Here is a 25,859-nt window from a genome sequence, read left to right as displayed (position 1 = left end):
CAACTATGAATATAATTTTTGTACGAGTCATGAAAATATTTACGCCTTCCCTTTCTCCAATACCGAGTATATACATTCATAATATTTGTTTCAAAATTATGTAAATGATAATTAGTGTTATAATGTTAATAGCTTATTGAACGTAGATATATGCATGTTCATAACTTGCTCTAATCTATTTTAATGATACACAAATTCTCTGAATTTTGAATAACAAACATTTAGAAAATATATATTTCTATGTATGGATTTGTTAAATTCATAACTTGCCTATGAACAAAACATGAATTATTTGAGTTTTGATAAAGGGGAGATTTAGATAGGGAGAGGTACGCGGAGTAAGTACAACGCTTTCTATTGTAGCCCGCTAAAAACCCAGTCCATTGTTTGATCAGAATTTGGGTCGGCTGTGATGAGTTTGTGTAGTACAACCCTAGTAATTTCAGGCTGTGCTCAACCTTTTCATCACATAGCCAGGACACTATAATGCATCGGAAAGTTATTTTCCGTCCAATTGTCTGTTATCTGTCCCTTCACATGATTGCTTTTCCCTTCTTTTCTCTCTTTTTTATTTTATTTTATATTTCTCAATGTTGATTGGTTAGTAAATTAAGCAATGTTTATTGTATATTTTTCATGAAAATATACCTAGGTCACATAATTTAAGACAATATGTAATAGTCACTAGTAGCAAAACAGCCAAACTAGACGGAATAACCTAGACAGAAAAAATTTCCATCTAGGTTGAGGCAAAATAGACGGAAATATTCCGTCTAGATTGTTCCGTCTAGTTTGATTTATTCTAGATGAAAATTTCTGTCTATAATGACAACCTAGACGATGTAAAAATTTTTTAAATTAAAAAACTTAACGGAAATTTCTGTCGAGGTTTGATCTTAAAAAACAAAAACTAAAAAAAAACCTAAACCTAATCCCCAGCCGCCACTGCCCCTTCCCAAATCCCCCTCTCAACCCCCTCCCGGCGCTCACCCTAACTCGTTGCCACCTCGCGTGCTCCCTCCCTCGGCGCTTCTCCTAACCGCCGCGCCCACACCTCGGCGCTCCCCCCTCCTCAGCGCTCACCCTAACCCGCCCCCACTCGACGCGCCCCTCCGCGCCTACCCCTCCTCGGTACTCACCCTTACCCCCCCCGCCACGCTCCCCCTTCGGCGCTCACCCTAACCCACCGACAACCGCCCTCCTACCCCAGATCTCCGACCGCCCTCCTCGTCCTCGTCCACCGCCGCGGCCAACAACTTGTAAGTACCCTCCTCTCTCTCCTCAAAACCCTAACCCCTAATTTGACCATCTAACCCTAGATTTTCTCCTCAAACAGAAAATTCTCCTGCGTTGCATCCAGCCCCCCTCTTCCAGTTGCAACACTTAAGGTAATTTCTAATTTTTTATTAATTTCGTGGTTATTTCCTGGAATTATCAATGAACGGTTATTAATACATTTGAATGGAGGGTTAGTATGGTTTCATTCATGTGTGAAATCGAAGAGTGGAATATTGTGGAATGCAGATAGTTTTCCTTTCTATTCGACAAAATTATATACATGTTGATGTTTATGGAGGACTAACAGAATGTAGTCTCCATCAAACTCATTGAATTAATAATATGAATATTTAAGTTTGTGAATAGTTAAGTATATATGAATATTTAAGTTTGTGATGTGAAAATATGTGAAATAATTTTTTTTTAAAAATAGAGTGATATATAACACATTATAATTTTTAATAATGTGTTATAATCCAATTTAGGTGAATAAAAAAATAACGTTATCCCTAGACTTCGTCCAATAATTATGGCCAATTCTTTGGACTTATAATATAAGATAGAGACTCATATTTGGGTAGAAGATGAAGTCTTCTCCCGGAAATGATCATTTATTTTATATTATACGAATAAAGAATTGGTACTGAAATTCGTAATTATTGGATCTGCCCTTCTCGGACGGGTTAGGAATATAATAGTGTATACATCTAACTTTGTATACTTTGTATATTTTTATTCTTAAAAGTTTAGGCAGCACGTATTCGTTGTTCTCCGTGTACAATAAGCGTATGCTGTTCTGCATTTCAGGCTATTGTTGATACGCATAATAACATCCGCATAGTGTATAGGGAGAACAACGGGTAGGTGCTGCCGAAATTTTCAAAAAATGAAAATATACAAATTATACGAAGTTGGATGCAAGCACGACTATATTCTTAATGGATAGAAGTCTTCCTATGACAGCCGCTAGATATGTGTACTTAGTTAAATGATATATGAACGTATGTTTGATGTGTGTTGAATGCATAAGAGTCATGAATGTACTAGTAGTTGTGAGATTAATCGTAATTAATAATTATATATAATTTACAGATGATGATACTTCCTGACAAATCATGGATAGGTATCCCACGACTTTATAGATTTCGTGACACACGATATAAGGAGGGATGTGACGCCTTCATGCGTTATACTGAAATGAATCCGAGAAATTTAAAAAACGATGCTATGTATTGTCCTTGTTGTAGGTGTAGGAATATGAAGCTGCTGAATAGGAATGATATATGGATCCACCTAATGAAATCAGGTTTTGATAAAAAATATAAATATTAGAACTATCATGGGGAAGATATCACTGAAGATGAGGATCCAAATGTACGTGTTGGTACGTCTGGTGGCCAATTGATAGATGACACAAAAACAATGTTGAATGATATTTTTCCTCGACCTACAAAATATGATGTCGATGATAATATCGAAGATGATATCAGAGATAAAAGTGAAGACGATAACTACAAGAAATCAGGTATTTAATGATCAAAATTAGTGAAAGGACTATTTAACTATCATTAACTGTCATTAATGTGTATAAAATAACGACGGTTTTAAAAATCTTCATTGAGTGATCACAAATATTAGAGTAATGATGTGAGATGGGATAATGGTTTTCAAATGCCTCATTAATTTGGTTCTAATACCGTTATTGGGTCTCCTGAAAAGCGAAGGATTCAGTTACCTTCATTAATCATAATGACTAATCATAACAGGAGTATTAATCAAAATAATATAGATAACCCGAAACTCAAACCTCCTTCTAACCGCAACTAATAAACTAATAAACCCTAGATAACAAAATCACGTTACTGTTCATCCTCTGCTATTCGTCGCTTCTTCCGCCTAATCCTAGCCGGTAGCCGTCGGCGAAGTCTGGTCGGCCCCCAGCATCAGCCCTCAGTTGCCAGCGATCGCCCCAGCGGCCAGCGCCGCCCAGCCGTCACCCTGTGCTCCTAGTGCGCACCCCAGCGTCGCCTCTCCCGCGCCATCGTTGCCCCAGCCCGCGCCAACACCGCCCCATGACCCGTCGTCGCCCCAGTGTCGCTCCATCGTCGCCTCCTCTTCCTTTTTAATATATTGGTTGTTATACTTTTATTAATCTTCTTATTGCCCATTATGATTTACGAAATCAAGTTTATCCTGTCAGATAATTTTGAACTGGCATTGCTTTCAGCGGAGTTAAAGTTTGTTAAAAAGACTTATAGATCTGAAGAAGTGAGCTTTCTCGAGATGATCGAGAACTTATTTATATTATGATCTTATTTGATCTATTGAGTTCAATATTTTTCTGATCATATTACGATATTTACTCTGTAGATAGATGTTGCTCAAAAGCTGCGAAAAAGATTTTCTGACCAGGTAAGGTAATGTCACGCATAATATGTTGCAAGAGTTTCTCTTTTGTTTGATTGGCTTTTTTGCTCTTTTCTTTACTTTTTTTGGGTTGGGGGGGGTGTGGAGGGGTTGGATTGGGTTTGGTAGAATGCATGTATGGGGTTTCTTCTCTAAGATGTAATTGGATTGTCGACTCCGGCCTCTTTCTGCAAGCCTGAAAGTATATGTAGGTTTGACTATACAAATGGAAGTTGCAAGGGTACCAGTGCACGGGCGTGAGAGAGTCTAGGAGAAACAAAACAAGCATTTTGTTTTTATTATGATTCTTTGTTCATTATATCCCATGTGTTGATGTTCGTGAACAAACAGTCGATGAGGGGTCTCCGTCGTAGGATGCAGTTTCAATCATGACGGCGCTGAGGAGAATGGATAGGATGAATGTTGGGGCCTACTCCCCCTCTGACTTTACGCCCGATCCTTTGACTAGAATTCCTGATCTTTTTGCACAAATAAGAAGAAACCCTTGGGAGGGTGGGGACCGTTCCCCCCATAGTACATCCGACAGTCAAGTCAGTTTGAGAGCTTGAGTGGGGTTTGAGGGAAGGTCCTTGGGCTATTGAGGTTCTTTGAGCGTACTCTTTTGAGAGTTTATTAGTTCTTTTTTAACCAAGGTAGGTTCCTTGTTTTTGTGAAGAAGAAGTTCCCAAAAAAACTTACCCCCCGCGTTCCTCTTTTCTCCTCCTTTTATAATCCCTTGTCTCTGTGAGGTTGACCCTTGGCTTTGACTATACACAGGAGTGTTGAGAGGTGAGCAGTAGAGCTGCTGAGTCATCATTTTCCTTCCAGATGTCGGCTGACGATTAGAAGAGAGGTCACTCAGGTACAGGAGAGAAATGACTTCTTAGTACTCTAGATTTGTCAGAAGAGGCATGGCATAGAATAGATCGGTTGCTTAGCTGTCCCTCTCTCTCCAGATGGCGGGTGGCGATTAGAGGAGTCACTCGTGCACAAGAGAGCATCATGGCAATCTTTAGGAAGTAACTTGTAAGCAAAATAAGCGGCTTGGGCACGAGGTTTGTCAGAATGGAGATCTTGATGGGACAAGTCAATACCGTTGTGTCGATTGACATTTGAAGTGAGTTTGGTCGGATCTTATCCCTTTAGTCGAGGCAGGTTGATCTGCGAGCCATCATTATAATTTGTCGACCCGATAGTCAAGCGAGCCTTGGGTCGAGTGTATGGTCGAGTCGTCTGCTCGAGGAGTCATCTTAATTGCGAGGGGGCGACTGATCCCGCATTTCGAGTTGGTCATAATGACCCTTGGTCGAACGGTGACTTGTCTGCTCGGCTGGCCGAGAGATCTGACCTTGACTCGGCTTTTGAGCCTCTGAGTTAGTTTGAACCACGCCCTCTTTAAGCTTATGGAGACGTTCTCTCGACCTCTTTATCTCTGTATGGTGAATTACCATAACAGTTGGCCCCTTTCATTCGAAGTTGACTTTAGTCGGGTCCGAGTGAAATAGATACAAGTTTGCTCCATATCTTGGGGATTTTTGGCTAGTTGATCGTGGCTGGAGACGTGGCGTAGGTCTTGCTAACTGTCAATCTCTATGCTCTGATGGTCGGCATTGGGAACCGTTTTTTAGGAAATGAGGCGTCGTGGGTAGAGTGAAAGGTGCCATACTCACCAATTGATTGATGTGAGTTACGAGTGGCGGTTATCCTTCCCGAGCGATTCATTTTCGATTTTTAAAATGGATCTTCCTTAATTGCTCTAGGAGGGTGCCTCTTGAATTCTTCTGCATGCTCCTTTGGAGGCTTATAAATAATTCTTGGTGCTATTGAAAGAGTATTCTTCACCAAGAACATTTTTCTTCGTCAATCTTTCTTTCGACTCAAGAGATCTTAGTATGGCCTTTCCTCAGAATGATTGTGAGAAAAAACTCATGGTCTTGTTTCTATCTAGGTCGAGAATGACGTTGAACGAAGCAACTCGGTTGCATGATGAGTACGACATTCCTTGAGCGATGACCATAGGGGGACCGAACAGTCTTACTCCGGTACATATGCATGAGAGGATCGAGTACCTCTCTATTGGGTGCACCTTCAGTGTAGATTGCGCCTTCCGCTGCATTCTTTCGTAAGGGAGATTTTTGCGACTTTGTGGGTTTCCCACTGCTAGTTCCATCCCCACGCTATCTATATCTTGATGGCATTTATAGACACCTGCTCTGAGGCAGGAGTGGTGTCCAGCATTAGTTTGCTGGGGCACGTGGTTAGTGTGGGGTCTTCTGAGGGAGACCCATATTATTTTTTCCACTGTCGGGGTGATTTTCCAGAGCTAGACAAAGAATGGAAAAGGTTCTTCGTCTAGGTGTTTGGCGTCGACAATATTTTGTCCTGCTCAGGTTGGCCTGAGGTGCAAAAGAAAGTGTTGGAGCCGAGGGCTCTTAGCGATCACGAGGCTGGAGATCTTGAGAAGCTTTGGTATTGCCTCGGTCTTCAGGAGGCCAAAGCTCTGGATAGAGAAGAGTTTCTTGAGATGGGGTGGTCCTCCTCGTCCTTCTCTGATTCCAAAGCGATGACCCTTTCTCCACCAATGAAGGTCTGTAAAAGAGGGACCGACTCAGAGGGGTCGAGTTCTTCCAGGAGGCCTTTGAAGAAAATGAGGAAGGACTCTGGGGACAATGATGTTGAGCCTTAGAGAATATTTTTTTAGGCCTTGTTTGGTCTTTTGGTGAAGAATGTAAGAAACTGCTTGAATGAGCAATGATTTCTCCTGTCTTCTGCTCTTGAGAACTACACAGGCTTGATAGAACAGTTGACCATGTCATGGCTCCATTTTCTTTTCATGAAGAGTGTTGATCCTTATCGATTAGATACCCTGCGCGGGATGGGTGGCAATGTCTTTGTTTTTCCTGTTTGGTCGGAAAATAACTTTATGGAAGTTGACCCTGGGTCTGCCTTTGGTTTATCTTGGCGGGGAACCATAGATTTGATTGTCGATTTGTGGAGTCTTTATACTTTAGGCTACTCTTGATAGGGAGCCAAGTGTTTTTGGAGTCGACTCGGAAGTCGTTGTGCCTTGTTTAATTCATAGATGAAGAGCCAAGGGCTTTGTTCCGACTGAGAAATCGTTTTGCCTTGGTTTTACCCAGATTAGGTACCAAGGTCTTGATACCGACTGAGAAGTCGTCGTGCCTTAGTTTTATCCAGATTAGGTACCAAGGTCTTGATGCCGACTGAGAAGTCGTTGTGCCTTGGTTTTATCCAGATTAGGTACCAAGGTCTTGATGCTGACTGAAAAGTCGTTGTGCCTTGATTTTATCCAGATTAGGTACCAAGGTCTTGATGCCGACTGAGAAGTCGTTTTTGCCTTGGACTTATTCGTTAGGAAGAGCCAAGGGCTTTGTTCTGACTGAGAAGTCGTTTTGTCTTGGTTTTACCCAGATTAGGTACTAAGGTCTTGATACCGACTGAGAAGTCGTGCCTTGGTTTTACCCAGATTAGGTACCAAGGTCTTGATGCCGACTAAGAAGTCGTCGTGCCTTGGTTTTACCCAGATTAGGTACCAAGGTCTTGATACCGACTGAGAAGTCGTTTTGCCTTGGTTTTACCCAGATTAAGTATCAAGGACTTTATTCCGACTGAGAAATCGTTTTACCTTGGTTTTATCCTGAGAAGGTACCAAGGTCTTGATGCTGGCTGAGAAGTCGATCGTCTAGATGACCAGGTATTTTGATGTCTTTCTTTTCATTTGACATTTTCATTGATTGTTTTGAAATTTATACATGATAGAGTACAATTCACTCATTCTCATCGCTCGTGTGATGTCAAAATCTTGTTTCTTTGCTCAAATGCATTTTGGAGACGGCTTCCTGTTAGGGACAGGGTCACTGAGACGAAGATTTCCTTGGCTGTTTCTTTTTGAGAGCAAGCTGTTGTTCCATTGGCTGTCTTTGTTGCTAAACTGAGGAACGCCCAAAATCAGGGATTGCTCTCTCTCTTGATGGTGAGCTGTTTGGCTTTAGATGTCGTCGAGCTGTCGACATATTCGCCATCTCACCTGTCAAGGACCTTTATGAACTTTGAGTTTTTGCTGAGGTCCTTGCTGGTCGATGGTGGATATGATGATTTTCAACAGATCTTGCTTGTCCACCGTCGGTTGCTCTGTTAAGCTCGATATTTCGTTGTTTGAGCTTTTGGAAGATGTTGCTCGACGGAGGGGCCCCAGGCAACTTTTGTGATGGGGGCTTCTTGTTGGTGAGAACCCCATGCTCCAAAGCTTTGTTCCCTAGAATTTGATGGGATCATGACCTCTCCTTGGGGTTTTCAAGGATAGCGACGGTCAGACCATCTTGTGAGGGGAGGAGCCTTCTCGTAGGGGGAGTGCAAGTCACATTCTTCGACCACTAGGTCTTACTTCGACTCTGGCGGTTCTGAGCATTTGCTGGGGTGTCGGGGCTGTTAATCTTCCTAAGAAGACCAGATGGCGAGCCCTTGAGTTTTTCCCGCAATCTTATCCTTGGTGAGGAAAGACTCTCCTTTGAAGGCAGTGATGGTCCGAGGAGCCGACCACAGACTTAATCGCTGCTCCTTGTTTAGGGGAGTCATTACCGACGGGAGCTTGAGTGATATTGGATTTGATCGTAACCCAGTGTTATCGAGGCGCAAGGCGCAATGCGGGGCGCAAAGGTCCCTTACGCGCATCATGCGCAAGGCGCACAACAAGGCGCGCGCCTCACTAACTGAGGCGCATAACTCAAATTAATATTTGCCAACATCATAAGACAGAAACATATAAGCAACATATTAGTTACCTACATCCAAAATTATGAGAATATCAACTTAAATCATCAAATTATGCTAACTGAATTTTTAAAGTAACAAAAAAGATACAAGAAACATGTATTTAAATCATCAAATTAAGTGATTAACAATTATGAGCATATGTTTATAAATTGTCACATAAAAAGACTAAGAAATATAATTAACAAACATGACTGTTTATAATTTTTTAGTTAGTATTCTTATTTGATATTTGCTACTTAGCTTGAAAAGATAAAGAATGAATGTAACAATTACATATTTACATGTTCATAATTTGCTAGTTAGCATGCTAATTAGAGAAGGAAGTTACAATTAGCAAACAAGTATATTAAATTACTAATTATTGTTTCCTTTTTATAGGTTAAACATGAAAAGATAAAAATAGATTAGCAACTAGTAAGAAAGAGTATGTTACATGATATAAATATGTAATTATGTAAATTATTTAAAAAAAATAGAAGAAAGAGTATGTTACATAACATGCGAGGCGCGCGCGAGGCGCGCGCGAGGGAGGCGCGCGAGGCGCGCGCGAGGCTGTGTGCAGCGCCCCGCCTCGCGTGCGGGGCGCATTTCGCCCAGGCTGAAGCGCCTCGCGCCCGGGGCGCGCGCCTCAATAACACTGTCGTAACCATTGGGGTTCTGTTTGCGATCCAACCCCAGGCTTCTTGGCTGTTCAAGTGGCGGGGTTTTTCATCTGTGGCGGCAATTAGAAGCATGTGCTTCATTTTCAAGCCAGACAAGCACCATAGTGGTGTGTCTTTTCTTAGGAGGGCTTTCGGGGTTCTACTTGGCAAACACTCCCCATAAAGCTGTTGGAGCCCTCGAGGGCTACATCTACATTGGCTCCTCATAGCCATAGGCTAATCCTCCTTAGTTTGAATGATGCGATTCCAGGCTTTGTTTAGCTTGAATGGTGCGATTCTAGTGTTCTTCAAGGATGAACAAGATCAGGCACCGTCTTAGAATTGGGCATTTCTTCTCAGAGAAGAGAGTAGGCCCTACGGTGGGCACCAAACTGTTGATATTCGTGAACAAACAGTCGATGAGGGGTCTCCGTCGTAGGATGTAGTTTCGATCCTGGCAACGCTGAGGAGAATGGAGAGGATGAATGTTGGGACCGACTCCCCCTCCGATTTTACGCCCGATCCTTTGACTGGAATTCCTGATTTTTCTACACAAGAAGAAACCCTTGGGAGGACGGGGACCGTTTTCCCCGTAGTACCTTCGACGGTCAAGTCAGTTTGAGAGCTTGAGTGGGGTTTGAGGGAAGGTCCTTGGGCCATTGAGGTCCTTGGAGCGTACTCTTTTGAGAGTTTATTAGTTCTTTTTTAACCAAGGTAGGTTCCTTGTTTTTGTGAAAAAGAATTTCCCAAAAAAACTTGCCCCCTACGTTCCTCTTTTCTCCTCCTTTTATAGTCCCTTATCTCTGAGAGGTTGACCCTCGGCTTTGACTATACACATGAATGTTGAGAGGTGAGCAATAGAGCTGCTGAGTCATCCTTTTCCTTCCAGATGTCAGCTGACGATTGGAAGGGAGGTTACTCAGGTACAGGAGAGAAATGACTTCTCAATACTCTGGATTTGTCAGAAGAGGCAGGGCATAGAATAGGCCGGCTTCTTAGTCGTCCCTCTCTCTCCAGATGGCGGCTGACGATTAGAGGAGGAGTCACTCGTGCACAGGAGAGCATCATGGCAATCTTTGAGAAGTGACTTATAAGCAGAATAATCGACTTAGGCACGAGGTTTGTCAGAATGGAGATCTTGATGGGACATGTCAATACTGTTGTGTTGATTGACATCTGAAGTGAGTTTGGTCGGATCTTATCCATTTAGTCGAGGCGGGTTGATCTGTGAGCCATCATTATGATTTGCCGACCCGATAGTCGAGCGAGCCTTGGGTCGAGCATATGGTCGAGTCGTCTGCTCGAGGAGTAGTCTTAATTGCGAGGGGGCGACTGATCTCGCACTTCGAGTCGGTCATAATGACCCTTGGTCGAACGGTGGCTTGTCTGCTCAGCTGGCCGAGAGATCTGACCTTGACTGGGCTTTTGAGCCTCTGAGTTGGTTTGAACCACGCCCTCTTTAAGCTTATGGAGACGTTCTCTCGACCTCTTTATCTCTGTATGATGAATTACCATAACACCACGGAATAATAATACTGATGGAGGCAGAAACCTACTCTGAAAAGAATTCATGAGCTGACTAAACTGAAACAAAAATTTCAAGCTTTGTTTAGAAAGTTCATGAGAGGTCATTTTGTGAATATCTTGTGTACAGAAGTTTTTTCTTCTCCCAACTGAAGGTGCTTAGAATTTGTTCTAATTACTAACAGTAGTGTGTTGTCCTCTGTGGTGGTTCAAATTTGCACAGTTTTTCTCCATTACTTGCAGTCTTTTTGCCTTGTTAGGAGCTACTTTCTTTTGGGATATTTGGAACTCAAATGACTGAAAACTAATTGTATATCTGTGTACTTCCTTAACAAAGTTGTTATTGTCTTACTTAATACAGAGGTATTCACATGACATGCAGGTTGTGACAGTGGGTCAGAGAGTGTTATTTGAATTATGTGGAGCAAACTATATCTTTACAGTTAATCAGGCTATGGTTGAAGGTGCTGATAAATCTAAAGGTTTGGAGAGAGGAAGTATTACTCCTGATACATACATTGTTTTTGAAACTATTCCAAATTCTGGGATTAAGGTACCATCTATTTTCTTTCTTTTTATTCACCATGTGGTGTTTCTTATCTTCTGGATTAAAAGGTTGTTTTATTCCCCCTGCAAATTCTCTATTATACTAGATAGTGCTGATCCTTTGTGATGGTAACTTCAATATTTATTGTAATGTGTCTTTCTGCAGGTAATTAATCAACGTGAAGCTGCTAACGACAATATTTTCTGACAGAAAGAGTTTAACCTTCAGAAGCTGGGGATAGGAGGACTAAGTGAGGAATTCACTGACATCTTCAGAAGGGCATTTGCTTCTCGAGTTTTCTGACAGAATTGGGGATAGAAGTTTTTGCTGCATATATGTGATAATGACTGATGGTCATATACTGCAGATTGGGTATCAAGCATGTCAAGGGAATGCTGCTTTATGGGCTCCAGGTACCGGCAAAACCCTTATGGCTCGATCGTCAATAGGGAAACTATTAAATGGGAAGGAACCAAAGTTTTGTATTATTATTTCCACTAGTTTGTCTCATAAAGCTGTTAGTTGTTCGCTGTTACTTGCTTGCAGTGAAAATTAGTTCTACAATTTTCTGTATAGCAAAAACTAGTATATAGAAGGTTAATGAATTCATTTTATGGCTTAAGAATTTACCCATCATTAGAATTTACGTGTAGTACTATTTTAGTGCTATGCTGAAGCTTGTATCAATATTTTTTGGTATCGAGGTTGATTCCTTTAAAAAAAATTATTGCATACTTATTAATTAATAACACCTTGGGAGAATTTAGATTGTCAATGGGCCTGAAGTCTTAAGCAAATTTGTTGACGAGGCAGAGAAAAATGTCAGGGATTTATTTGCTGATGCTGAGAATGACCAGAGGACTCGAGGTACCCAGCATGTATTCAGATCTTATACTTTTAAATTTTTTGAGGGAAGCAATCTCATGGTCACATCACTGTATTTGGTGGCGAGACTACTTTGAAAGATTTAAAAGGACCACTCTCTAGTCGATCTGATCTGGAATCACGAATTATAGAAGAGAAGAGAAAGAACCAGATACTTCAACAACGCTTAGATGAGCAGGAGCAACAACAACATCATCAACAACAAAAGATGTCTGACTTAGAGTCACAAGTGAAACCTATGCATGAACTTTTTTTAGGCAACAATCTAATACTTCATTGACTCCTCAAACTCGAGAACATGTGCAAGACTAGATAATTATTTTTATAAAATCTCTTATATACTTTTATGACTGACTACTTGCACTAGAGAAAAATATGATTTTTACTTAATCAAACAATATTTGCTTAATTGATATTTCTTAATTATGTGATATTTTTTATTTTTCAGGCTATCCAAGATTAGGAGAGGGGGTAGCTCGAGTCTTTTTTTTTGAAAATGATTAGAGATGAAAAAATGTGTCTTTCCCAGACTTTTATTTTAATTTGCTTTAGATAATTTCATGTATTTTTTTAGAACAATTGGGATATTAACTCTTGTTATTAGTATTGAATATATGAGGAAGATGTAATTTTATTTATTGATGTTATTAATGAATGAAGTTTTTGTTTTCCCTTTTATTCATTATTAGGTATTTTTAATATATTTGTGTTGTGAATCTCAGTGTCATGTTGAGAATAATATGAATGTTTTCTATGATAGTTTCCTATGAATGGAAAAACTATCATTAATGTATATTAAAATTTTATAGTCTATAATGACAGTTTCATAAATCGTATTTAGTACATCAATAAAGGGAAAGCACCATCGTTAATGGGTTATTAATTACCCACAATGAGAACTTTTACGATGATATCCAACCATCATTAATTGGTCTTCAACAACGGGGTTGTCACTCGTTGTTAAACAATAACAACGGGAGTACAAAACCATCATTACACAACAACAACGAGAATAAAAAACCGTCATTTTACAATAACGATGGTAAAAAGTTCCCGTCACTGATGGTAATGACAGTGATAATTACCGTCGTAGATATGAACGACGGTAATATGTTCCATCATTGTAGGCTCTATAATAACAGGTATTATAACCTTCGTGACACTTTAGTGAAGAAGGCTTCTACGACGGGTGATGAATGGATTTTTTCCTGTCATTGGCATACAATAACGAATGTTTTCAGCTCTTTAACGAAGGGAAATCCCTTCGTTAAAAACGTAATTTCTTGTAGTTATCTAAGTTGAAGCTAAAGAGATAGGAGATGTTGAAAGTACCGAAAATACTGATGATATGTATTCCTCCACGGAAATTAAGTGAATAATGGAGCTACTAGAAGATAGTGAAAAGGACTTATATGAGGGATGTACCGAGTACTCCAGATTTTTATTATCAACCCTTATTTTCACTTCCGAGAACTATCATGGACCGCATACGAGGCGATATGGACTGAGCTTATAGTAACTACATATTGCTTTAGCTTTTTATTTATTAATAATTAGTAATTGATATTAAATTATCCTAACTGAATGTGTATGTAAATCTACAGGAATGCTTCTGCCTTGAGGACTTTGAGGGGGCTTGGAATTATGTGTTTAATGTCAAGGTTGAAGCAGTCCTCAAACAATGGAAGCATGAGATCAAACACTTTACCTATGACAGATATGAAGAGGACTGGTAGAAGTTTTTAAACCTCGATGACCGAGTTGACGAGGTTCATTTCACGGCTCTCCTCATGTATTGGGACAACGATGCCGCCAAGGTTAGTTTCATAAAAACTACTTTATAAATTTAAGATATTATTTCATTGCATATTTACTAAAATATATTTTTTAAAGAATAAATCGATGAAAGGGTCAGAGAATAGAAGGAAAAAGCTGCATGACCACCACTTAGGCGCACACTCCTATGCCACTCTGGAGGATGTTTATTGCCAGGATACGGTATATATCATTTAAAGTTTAAATGATCTTAATGCTTAGTATGATTACGAAATCTCATAAATATATAATATGTCAGGGAAAATAAAAAATACCGATACACTTGAAGGTAAAAACGGCGTATGGTACTTTCCGTGATAGGTATAGGGGTGAGGAGAAGAATCAGGAAAAGATCAAGGCAAATCTCGAGTTGGTGGTGAGACTTATATATATCTTAAGTAGTATTATTAACTCTATTTCGTTGTTAATATTACGAGAAAACTAGAACACAAATAATATGGTCTTTACCTTGAATTAACTATATATTTGTGTTTTAGGCGGGATTTGAGACTGCATCCAAGGAGGCTGCATCAATGAGGATGTCGCAGGAGGGGAAACAAGGCGAGCCAAAACCTTCATATGCTTTCTACAGAGGAGAACATCATTCTCACACAGAACGTAATGGGACATAATAGGTATGTATGGTAAAAAATCGATTCAATTTGAATGCTACGTTCCTATTTATATTTGTTTACATTATTGAATTCGAAAGAAAAATCTAATTTTATTTCTCCCTAATAATAGGAGAAGAAGATATCCTCTGCATGGTGTTGGAGCTTCACCCGACATAAGCATAAGATCATCCACATTCAGAGTGGAGATATGAGAGGGAGCAGTACCCGTTCTCGTAACCAGGATAGAGATGCTATCGACGACGATGATAGTTGAGGTTTTTTTATTTTTTAATAAATTAAACAGTTTTATTTGTTAGCACTCTATTTTTATTCATGTCGTGTACCCTATATTATTCATGTGTATTACTAGTGAACATGTGATTGGATGTATATATTGGATGGAATTGGTTGATGTATATTTTGGATTGGATGATTGGATATGTGAATTGTGTATAATAGAATTGTTGGATATGTGCATTGGATGGTTTAATTATATTTGGTTATTAATGGAATTGTTATGAATTTTGATTATATTTGGATGGTTAGATGTATTCATGTATATAATGTAATTGTATAGGGAATTAAAAATTGCAAATAATTTTTTTACTGTAAAAATATCAACCTAGACGGAATTTCCGTCTAAGATAGATCAATCTAGACAGAATTCAGTCTAGGTTGGTATTATTACAACCTATATGGAAATCCGTCTAGGTTACCAACCTAGACAGATTTCCGTCTAGGTTGATTTCCGTCTAGTTTGACTATCTAGACAGATTTTTGTCTAGTTTAAATCAACGTAGACAAAAACAGACTAGACGGAGCAAACTAGATGGAATTCTGTCTAGGTGAACCAACCTAGATGGATAGTGGAGCAACCTAGACAAAAAATTTCATCTAGGTTGCTCGTTTTTCTACTAGTGAGTATAGAGTATATACATACCACAATCTGATTAAATCAGGTTCCCACATCATTAGAGTGAATACCTTATAATTAATATAAGGTTCTTGGTTGCATTAATCCAACACTACACACACAAACATATATATATCAGGATCATTTTTCAATCCACTTTTCAACATTTTTTCGATCCATTTATTAACATATTTTGAGAGATTTTGAGAGAGAGAGAGAGAGAGAGAGAGAGAGAGAGAGAGAAACTCCTGTATGCATGTGATACGTGCCACCACCATTCACAATGTGGTAAGTGGGTAGTTGTGTAACTTGTGTTTTACTTAGTAGATAGTTATGTTTTGTGGGTAGCTATAGAAAGAGTAACTGTTGTATGCATGTGATACGTGCCACCACCATTCACAACGTGGATAAGTGGGTAGTTGTATAACTTGTGTTTTACTTAGTAGATAGTTATGTTTTGTGGGTAGCTATAGAGAGAAGAGTGGTGTTAGTGGGTAGAGATAATATTAGTGTAGTTATATATAGTTGCTGTAATGGAGATGATGGTATGAATGAGAATTCTTGTTTGCTTATCCTCTAGCTCTTTTTTTTTATCTTCTTCCTCTGTTCCTCTTCTTCTTCCTCTATCAAATTCAACCTCATCATTGGTATCAGAGCCAAGTTTTGACCATGGATACTCGCGGCAAAATGAATGCCGAATTCCATAATCAGGTTAATGAAATCTTAACACGACATGAGTCCAACTTTGATAAAATTAATGCTACACTCCAAATGGTGTTAACAGAACTTCAAGCTCTACAAATCGTCCGGAGCCCACATACTAATAATCTTGAAACTAATCCATTTGCTCCTAGAGAATCCTCACATTCTCCACAGGCTGCTCGTTCTACCACCAATAATGACCACCGTCAGCAACACCTCAAATTGCTCTTTCCAAGGTTCAAGGGTGAGGACCAAACTGGCTGGATTTACAAAGCAGAACAATATTTTGATTTCAAAAATATCACCTCTGACAAACGAGTTCCGCTAGCATCCTTCTATCTTGATGACATCGCCCTACAATGGCACCGGTGGTTGACGAAATTTCACGGACCACTTACATGGGATGAATTCACCAAAGTTGTCCTTCTCCGTTTTGGTCCAACAGACTACGAAAACCCATCGGAAGCCCTAACTCGGCTTAAACAAGACTCAACCGTTGCAACTTATCAGGAAGCTTTTGAAAAGCTTTCTCATCGCGTTGACGGCCTACCCGAAAATTTTCTCATTGGTTGTTTTATTGCAGGACTTCATGATGACATTCGCCTCGATATAAAAATTAAGCAACCCAAGACCTTGGCAGATACAATAGGAGTCACTCGACTAATCGAGGAACAAAATCGGTTACACAAGCAACCGAGCCAATCATTTCGCTCCCAACCAGCTTCTGTGGCACCAAAGGCAACCAACTCCAACCCAACAACTGGTGTATTAGGTCCTCCACGCGCTCAGAGTGTGAATGCATGTTCAAATACTACTCTAATAGCATTTCGTCAACTCACCAACCAAGAAGCGTGAGACTGTCGAGAGAAGTGTTTATAGACTTCATAGGCCATGCGATTTCCAATGAGATTTTCTACTGTAAGAGTTGACAAGTCATTTGCTTCTTCTATTGTAGTAACTTTCTTTTCCTATTATGGAGTAAGAGAACGAAGTATCTTCCGCACCATCTCCACTTGAGTGTATACTTTTCTAAGAGCGATGAGAGAATTGGTGATATCAATAAACCTTGTAAACATCTCTCCAATGGTCTCGTTTTCCTTCATTCTAAATAATTCGAACATGTGTACAAGAATAAAAATTTTAGATTCTTTAACCTTACTTATGCCTTCATGAATTACCTCAAGTGTGTGCCAAATGTCATATGCAGATGTAGCCGTTGACACCCTGTTGAACTCATTCTTGTCAAGTGCACAGAACAAGATATTAATTGCTTTAGAATCCAAATTTGCATTGTTTCTTTGAGATGTAGTCCATTCCGTGAAAGGAGTAGTTGGCTTATCATATTTTGTTTCCATAATGTTCTAAAGTTCGTAGCCAATTGATTGGAGGTAGATTTTCATCCGGCACTTCCAATAGTTGTAGTTCGTGCCATCGAATAGAGGTGGTCCATGTGTGGAATGTCCCTCTTTGAATTGTGATGTATTTGTTGATGACATCTTTCACCTTGCTATGATACCAAATATAGGGTCTGACTTGTTGTATATGTACCAAGTGTAGGATCGTGATCCTTAAGAATAAAGTGCGCTCTTATAAAAATCTACGAAAGCTTTACACTTAAACACTAGAGGGTGAGTTTACAAAGTAGATTATAAATTATAAAGAAGGAATGGTAATCTCAGAAAGTGAACATCACAAACACAAGCATGTATACTGGTTCCACCTCCCCGGTGTACATCCAGTCCTCAAGCAAATCCCGTTTGAGAGTTTCCACTATGATTTTGAAACCTTATAAAATCAAAAGAAAACCTGACCAATTTGCAAGACCATGCAACTTACAAATCCAATTGACAACACCATGCTAATTGTAAATCGACCTCTAGACCAAGAGATCAACCCCTCTCACAAACCAAGGGAATCTTCCTTTGAAGCAATGTATAATTCCAATCCTATAAGCCTTGATGTGGATGTGAACGTGTAACAGTGGATTATCAATCTTTTTTACTCTCTGAATATTGTCTAAACAAGCTCTAAGAATGATAGGAATAAAGACAATATCACAAACTCTCTTTTATGAAAAAATAGATTGAAAAACTAAAAATTTAGAGAGTTCATTTACATAATATGTGAATCTTATAAGTGCAAAACTTGGTGCTTGTTTTCTGATGTTTAAACCTATTTATAGCCTCTGAAATGACATAATTTTAAACCCAATTAACATCCACAAAACGGCTATAAACAATCACTTATTCAAAATCTAAAATCTGGAAAAACTATATCTGTAGTTGACTACAAGTTATAATAGTTGACTATACTGAGTCTAAACAGACTCTGTGAAGTCAGAAAATTGCTTAGGGGTCGACTACAAGGCATAGTAGTCGACTACACTGTAAACTCATTGGGGGTTGGGCAGAAAGCCTGCCAAAAGAGTACTTTTGGCAGGCTTTCTGCCCAACCCCCAATGCCAAATATATCAACCAAACAGCCCTTTAGTAGTCGACTACAAGGCATAGTAGTCGACTACACTGTAAACTCACAGATTCTAAAATTTTGTTTTTAGTATTTTAGTTATAACTTTCTCATCCGACATCGGAATAAGGTGATTTACAATTTGTTTGAAAGATATTGAAGAGACCTACAAGTTTGGTCTTTTGAGTTTTTTTAGATTCAAACTACTAAGGGGTGTAAATGAAATGTTTTAAGACTCACTCAATATCTATAAACTCTAATGGTTAACATATGGGATTTCTATTGTTAACCAACACACTAAGCATATGTTAGTGTGTTCTAACACTATGTGTGTGCATGTGTGTAAGTGATCAAGGCTTGTACAAATTTCTAAGCAAAGAAAATATAAAAGTACATTTTGACAATAAAGTATATCTTCTTATTTGCTTCATTTTACCTTGAACTCATCTATGTCTTGAGTATCTCTTTGAATATAATTGTTGATATAGCTCTGATACTACAAAACAAATGTTAGCCCATAATACACACAACATATAATATTTGTTATCATCAAAACAAACTAATCTTAGGGTCAAGATTCCTAATAGTTTGAAGTGCTGCAGAACGGACAACTGAAGCTCAATGGGAAGAAGTGTGAATTTGGGAAGGACGAGTTGATGTATCTCGGCTTTATCGTGGGGAAGGGCTAGCGGAAGATAGATCCAAGTAAGGTAACAGTGATCATGAAGTGGCCGACGCCTAGGACAGTGACGGAGGTGAGAAGCTTCATAGGAGCTTGCCAGTATTTGTGCAAGTTCATTCAGTATTTTTGGACTTATGTGGCACCTTTGCATGGCCTTACGAAGGTGAAGGTTCAATTTGAGTGGGGGAGGACACATGAGGAAGCTTTTCAGTTATTAAAGAGGAAGATCTCGGAGGCACCAATGTTGGCATTGTCGAATTTACAGAGGACATTCGAGGTAGAGACCGACGCTTCTAGTTATGCTATAGGCGCTGTGTTGATTCAGGATGGGAAGCCGGTGGAGTACCATTCAGAGGTTTTCAAGGATGCTATTCAGAACTACCCCACCTACGATAATGAGTTTTATGCACTTTATCAGGTAATCAAGCATTAGCAGGTGTATTTGTTAGGAAAGGAGGTGTTAGATCCTAGAGGAGGGAGTCTTATGCTAATCTAATCCGATTTTATGCCAATTAAAACTTATTATCAAACTATTCTTGCAAGATAGATATACAATATGTTATAAGCAAGAATAAGCAATATGAACAAAGAAAAATATCCTAGAAATGAGATATGCAAGGATATAAAACTAAGGGTGATATAAACATAAACATGATAAATAAGATAGTGGGTAATATAAACAATGAGCAATTGACAAAGGCGATATAATGATAAATACAAAAAATAAGTGCGCCAATGCAAACTCAAACAAACAATATGATCACGGAGTTCGGTCCTCACGACCTACGTCTCCGCTCCTCACCTCAAGGAGATCTCCACTATAACAACCAGGTTTTCTATGCTCATCCGAATAACGTTTACACCTCACACTCGGTTTTCTAGTTCACCAAAAACTTTACAATCTCACACTCTTGTAATCACACTCACTACCATCTCAAGTGTTGGTCTCTAGCCCGTGTCTCCCTCAAGTATTAGGAATTACAACCTACTTCTAGGCATTACCACCTACCACACTCCTCTTGGGACGACCCCGTCTCTCACCACACACTCCTCTCGGTGTACAAGTGTATTACAAAGTGTTTCTCACAATTAAGGCTCACAATAAATGATTTGTTCTCTAATATGGATGAGAACACAATACAAGCTCACACTCTAAGTCACAAACCCACAACCCAAATTATACTATGAATGTAAATACAATAAGCTCAATGTGGGTGTGTGTAACAAAGATATAAATCAAAACTAAACTCAATATAGTTCTAGCTTAATAACAATGATAATCAAATATATAAAAGAGCTAAAAATTGAGTTTAGAAAACTTCTCAATAGATCAAGAGATAGAGGGAGAATAGTTGGATGCTCAAACACCAATAGATAATCTCCTCAAGCTCTTGTGAAATTGATTTCACAAAATCAAACTCTCAAATGCATAAAAGCTTCTTAAACAAACTTAAACAAAACTTAAACCCTTGTTAAAACTTTGTTAAAATATTTCTTGGATCATCATGAAAGATTAGAGCAAGGGGGTATTTATACCCACTCAAAACTTTAGCAAAAACCCCAAAGAAATAACAAAAAATCCCCACAAAAACAGCTACTGGAAATAGCCATTAGAAGCCAACGGTAACTTCGACGGTCGACCGTGGGAAACTCGCGGTCGACCGCGAGCAACAAAAAAACACAGCTTTGGCTCTGGACAACAGCTGGTCGATCGTGACAGTCGACCGCGAGAGAGCTGATGCTCTCTGGACTTCATCCGGTCGACCATCACGGTCAACCGAGAGCCGCCAAAACACATATTAAGTCTCCGGACTCAAGGCGGTCGACCGTGGCGGTCGACCGCAAATTGATACAAGGAAAAATTTAGGTTTTGAACCTGTTTTTTGTTGATTTTGAAAATTTGTTAAATATAGCAAATGATGTCCAAAAATAATAAAACTTTGAGAAATGTATATAAACATATAAATGAACATGTTACAAAAGGAATTTTTTAAATTGCATTTCCATTTGTAAAATATCATCATTTTATAAATATGTTTAAAAACATGAAACTAAACATTACATGTTTTTGACATATTGAATTAAACAAAATTTTGGAAACTTTTGTATGGCATTATAGACTTAGGAAAGGATGTAAAAATGTATTATCAGGTCCATAAACCAATATTTGCTCAAAATTGCATATTTTGTAAACTTTTCAAAATAATAAATATGATTTCATTAAATATAAACTTGATATTGATAAAATCATATGTAAGCATATAAACATGAAACAAAAATGTATTTTCCAATTATATTCAATTGTTTCATATTTAAACTTGAAAAACCAAAACAATAAATATGAAAGATGTAATTTTATATTTACATAAACTTGGAAACGAAAACATATATGTATATATATACTTATATTTATACATAGAAACCAAAACTAAAATGTGTGTGTATATGATTGAGCTTAAAGTACTAACACACATAATATAAACCCTAAACTAAATATACCTAAGCTTGATGAAGGTCTTCAATGAGCTCAACTTGGTACACTTGCGGATGAAGCTTGAACTTGGATCTTGAACTTGAATTGTATTGTTTCACTCCACAATTCCACCAACCTCCATTGGATATGATCGTGAATACATAATTCCATCCATCCTCCGACATATTGCCTAGAATAAATATAAAACACAAACACTAGATAAATAATATTAGATGTAAATTATTTATAAATCATCATTAAAATAAGAAGGCCAACAGGAGGTGGTTGTGCACTCAGACCACAAGCCATTGGAGTTTTTACATGTCCAGACAAAGCTACAGCAGGCATGACACATGAAATAGATGTCCTATTTGATAGCTATTCAATATCATCATTAGGTACAAGAAGGGGACAATGAATAAGTTAGCTGATATGTTATCTCGCCCACCCGTGAGGGCTCTCTTGGTGGCGACGCGCATTCAGCCCTTGGTTCCTTTGGAGTATGTACAGATGTATACATCCAATAGATACTTCAGTATTGTGTTCGAGCAAGCGAAGGCTGGTCGAAGAGGGAGTATGAGATTGGTGAAGATAGTTTGTTATATCATGGGACGTCGCTTTGCATTCCGAAGGATGGCGACCGATTGCAGTGGATTCGAGAAGCACATACATCACGTGTGCAAGGTCAATTTGGGATTCAGAAGATGCTTCTCAATCTACGACGCCGTGTCTTTTGGCCGAAGATATTGGAGGATGTCACTAAGTATGTTGGAGGGTGTAAGCTATATTGCATATTGAAGCCTTCTAATAGGAAGCTAGGATTGTATCTACCATTGTCGGTACCTTCAAGACCGTGGGAGAATATTTCTATGGATTTCTTAGGAGGATTACCAACAACCAAGCGCAGACATGATTATTTGTTCGTTGTGGTGGACCGGTTCAATAAGATGATGATCTTGATTCCTTGTAAGAAGAGCGTGACCGGAGCGGGTGCGTCGCAATTATTCTTTGAGCACGTGTGGAAACACTTTGGGTTGCCGAATTCGATTATTTCGGATCGAGATAGCCGGTTTCTCGGGCACTTTTGGGAATCTTTGTGGAGCTTGATGGACAATAGATTGAAGAAGAGCACGACCTTTCATCCACAAACCAATGAGCAAACAAAGGTAGTTAATCGGACTATGGTATACATATTGAAAGGATACAGTTCCAAGCATCTCAAGACTTGGGATGAGAGCTTACCATATCTTCAGTTTGCATTTAATCGAGCTATTTATGGATCTTCGGGGAAGTCATCATTTGAGACTTGTTATGGGTTTTTACCTCCTAGTCCGTTCGATCTCTTGTTTTCTAGTAAATCTATGACTGACGACAAGGAAGGGAGTGAAAGACAATGAGCTCAACGATTTCTGGAGAAGATCGCACATATTCATACCATGGTGGAAGCTCAATTGAAGAAATCATAGGTTAAGTATAAGGCGAAACATGATCAACATCGAGTTTCTTGTAATTTTGGTAAAGGTGATATGGTGTGGCTGAAGTTGAGTAAGGAGCGGCTAAAGTGAGAAGAGAAGAAGTTGAAGCCTATACAAAATGGTCCGTTTCGGATTCTTGATCAAATCGGTGACAACGCCTTCAAGTTGGATTTGCCACCTTACCTAGGCATGTATTCGGTGATCAACGCCAAGTATTTAAAGTTGTTTGAGCCATATTGTTGGATGATAAAGGTGATGACAAGATGATCTTACCGCATGTTGATGATTTCTGGTTTGATAGAGAAGAACCACTCAAAGAAGACTGCATTTTGGAGCGGAAGGTGACTACGACGAGACGCGGAACGAAGGAGTCATTTTTGATCGGACGTCAAGGTCAGGTTCCTAGCAAAGCCAGGTGGTTCAATAGAGAAGGAGGGGCTCGCGAGTTCCCTCAGCTTCAGTTCTAACTTGAACGGGACTTCAAGTTCCTAAAGGGGGGAGCCATGATACGGGTGTATTTTTTTCTTGCTTCGGGATCTTAGCGATCCTCATGGGAGCTTGAGGATAGATGATTCTCATGATATCTTGAGAATAGAGATGTAGACGAAGTCGTTGAAGGCAACAACGTCGAAGAGTACAGGAAAAACTACAAGAAACACTTTGGACTTCCAGCAGTCGACTGCACGTAACGCCGCGGTCGACTGCGAACGTGCACAACTCAGGAAAAGTCTCTGGACTTTTCGCGGTCGACCGCCAAACTCTATAGTCGATACTGAGTTTCGGTCGTTTGTCATGGTTGACCGCGATGGGTTTTGCGGTCACTGAGTTTCGGTCGTTTGTCATGGTTGACCGCGATGGGTTTTGCGGTCGACCGCGATGGGTTTTGCGGTCGACCGCGAGTCGGGCTGGGCCTGGTTTTCAATTTCTTGTTCGCTTCAGGTTTTGTGTTTGATATATCTTAAAACACGACTTTTCTAGGGTTTTCTAACGAGATTGTATTCAGAAAAGAGACCAGGGAGATTGTTCTTTGATCTAGAGAGATTGTGAGAGAGGGATTTATAATCTATTATTTCTCATAATCTAGAGAAGATATTTTCTTTCGCCCAGCTTAATTCTTTGTGTGTTTTCTATTGTTTTCTTCATAACTCACTCTTGATAATTCCGCGAAGCGACTCGTATCACAGTGATCTACTTACACGAGTTATTTAATCGTTTGTGTGGCTTTTTCCTGTTTTCATTACTTTTATGTATTCTTTACGATCGGAACACATTTAGCCTCCCCCTATGAATTTTTTTCTCCGTTCTAATATGTACAAGTCGAACGTGGATGCTGTTGAAATTGTGATAGAGAAACAATTGGGAGAGCAGCCTCGTGCTTTGATTGGTTTGTCTTGTGGCTGCATTTTTCTTTTGAAAGTTCCTCTGTCCTCTACATACCAGCCTCCATTGAGAGGTCATACTCACATTGGCGTTGGCATTTAATTAATTAATTTTGATTAACCATTGTTGAGATTTAAAAGTTTTGTAGATTTGTTTGTGTTCTAGATGCCACGTTGAACATTATACTAGAAAATGTCAATGGCATCATTGACTTTCTCTTGTGCCTCTGCCAGTTGCAACTGGCATTGACCTGTTGTATCTCCTACGATTTCATTTATGTAGTAAGGCCGTCATCACGTTGTACGCTCTTAAGTCATCGAAATAATGCGCAGGAGAATTTTTTTTTAATAGAAAACAAGCTGTCAACATGTTTAGAGTGATTTCCTTTGAGATTTCTTAACTTCATGAGGATTAGGATAAAGACTCTTGGACAATAAATTTGATTAGATGTCCTCTAATTAAGCAAAAGTTAACGTGCATCGATGGATTCAAGTTGGACCAGCTGTACTTATAATTGTTTTCATACTAAGAAAAGTTTGGTAAAGCACGGAATGCATTTATATTTTGTGATGGTGCGGTAGATTTTTGTTTTTCAGCATTTACCAAACGGGGGGACAATAAATTTGATTAGATGTCCTCTAAGCAAAAGTTAACATGCATCGATCGGTTTTCAAGTTGGACCAGCTGTACTCAATCGTTTTCATACTAAAAAAAGTTTGGTAAACCATGGAATGCGTTGGACGTTTTGTGAGGGTGCCCAGTAGATCCCCGCCCCCCCCTCCCCCCCCCCCCCCCCCCCCCCCCCCCCCACCCCCCCCCCCCCCCCCGCCCCCCCCCCCCCCCCCCCCCCGCCCCCCGCCCCCCGCGCCCCCCCCCCCCCCCCCCCCCCCCCCCCCCCCCCTCGCCCCCCCCCCCAGTATTTTTTTGTAAATTGTTATTTTGCAAGAGATTTACACCACATTTCCTTTAACCTCATGGACCATGGTCTTCTGTGATATTAGTGGATCTCTGAAAGGATTGAAGAATGCGAGCGCAACATCGTACGACCGATTTCAAAAGAGAGACACAAAGGTTTTCTTTGACCCTCTCATCGATGAAGAACACATCGCAATGTGATAGTTTGTGTGAGATGCATAATCCCATGAACCATCGAGTCTTTAGACCTAAGATGACATGCATCGATCGGTTTTCAAGTTGGACCAGCTGTACTCAATCGTTTTCATACTAAAAAAAATTTGGTAAACCATGGAATGCGTTGACGTTT

At 39.5% G+C, this 25,859-nt stretch overlaps 2 long non-coding RNA genes across 3 annotated transcripts; both read left to right on the top strand.

The window, feature by feature from the left end:
• LOC109840659 lies at window positions 1,151-11,891 on the top strand. Of its 2 annotated transcripts, XR_002246974.1 has the most exons (4): window positions 1,151-1,259; window positions 1,337-1,388; window positions 11,026-11,196; window positions 11,356-11,891. It is a non-coding gene; the product is annotated as an uncharacterized LOC109840659 (long non-coding RNA). The 2 variants fall into 2 exon arrangements; XR_002246973.1 differs by having other exon boundaries at window positions 11,026-11,891.
• LOC109840660 lies at window positions 13,680-14,485 on the top strand. Its single transcript, XR_002246975.1, has 3 exons — window positions 13,680-13,892; window positions 13,969-14,073; window positions 14,150-14,485. It is a non-coding gene; the product is annotated as an uncharacterized LOC109840660 (long non-coding RNA).

This window comes from Asparagus officinalis, chromosome 5 (genome assembly GCF_001876935.1).
Source record: "Asparagus officinalis chromosome 5, Aspof.V1, whole genome shotgun sequence".
Lineage (NCBI taxonomy): Eukaryota > Viridiplantae > Streptophyta > Magnoliopsida > Asparagales > Asparagaceae > Asparagus > Asparagus officinalis.
Note: the sequence above shows the minus strand (reverse complement) of the source record. Positions and strands in the feature narration are given on the sequence as shown.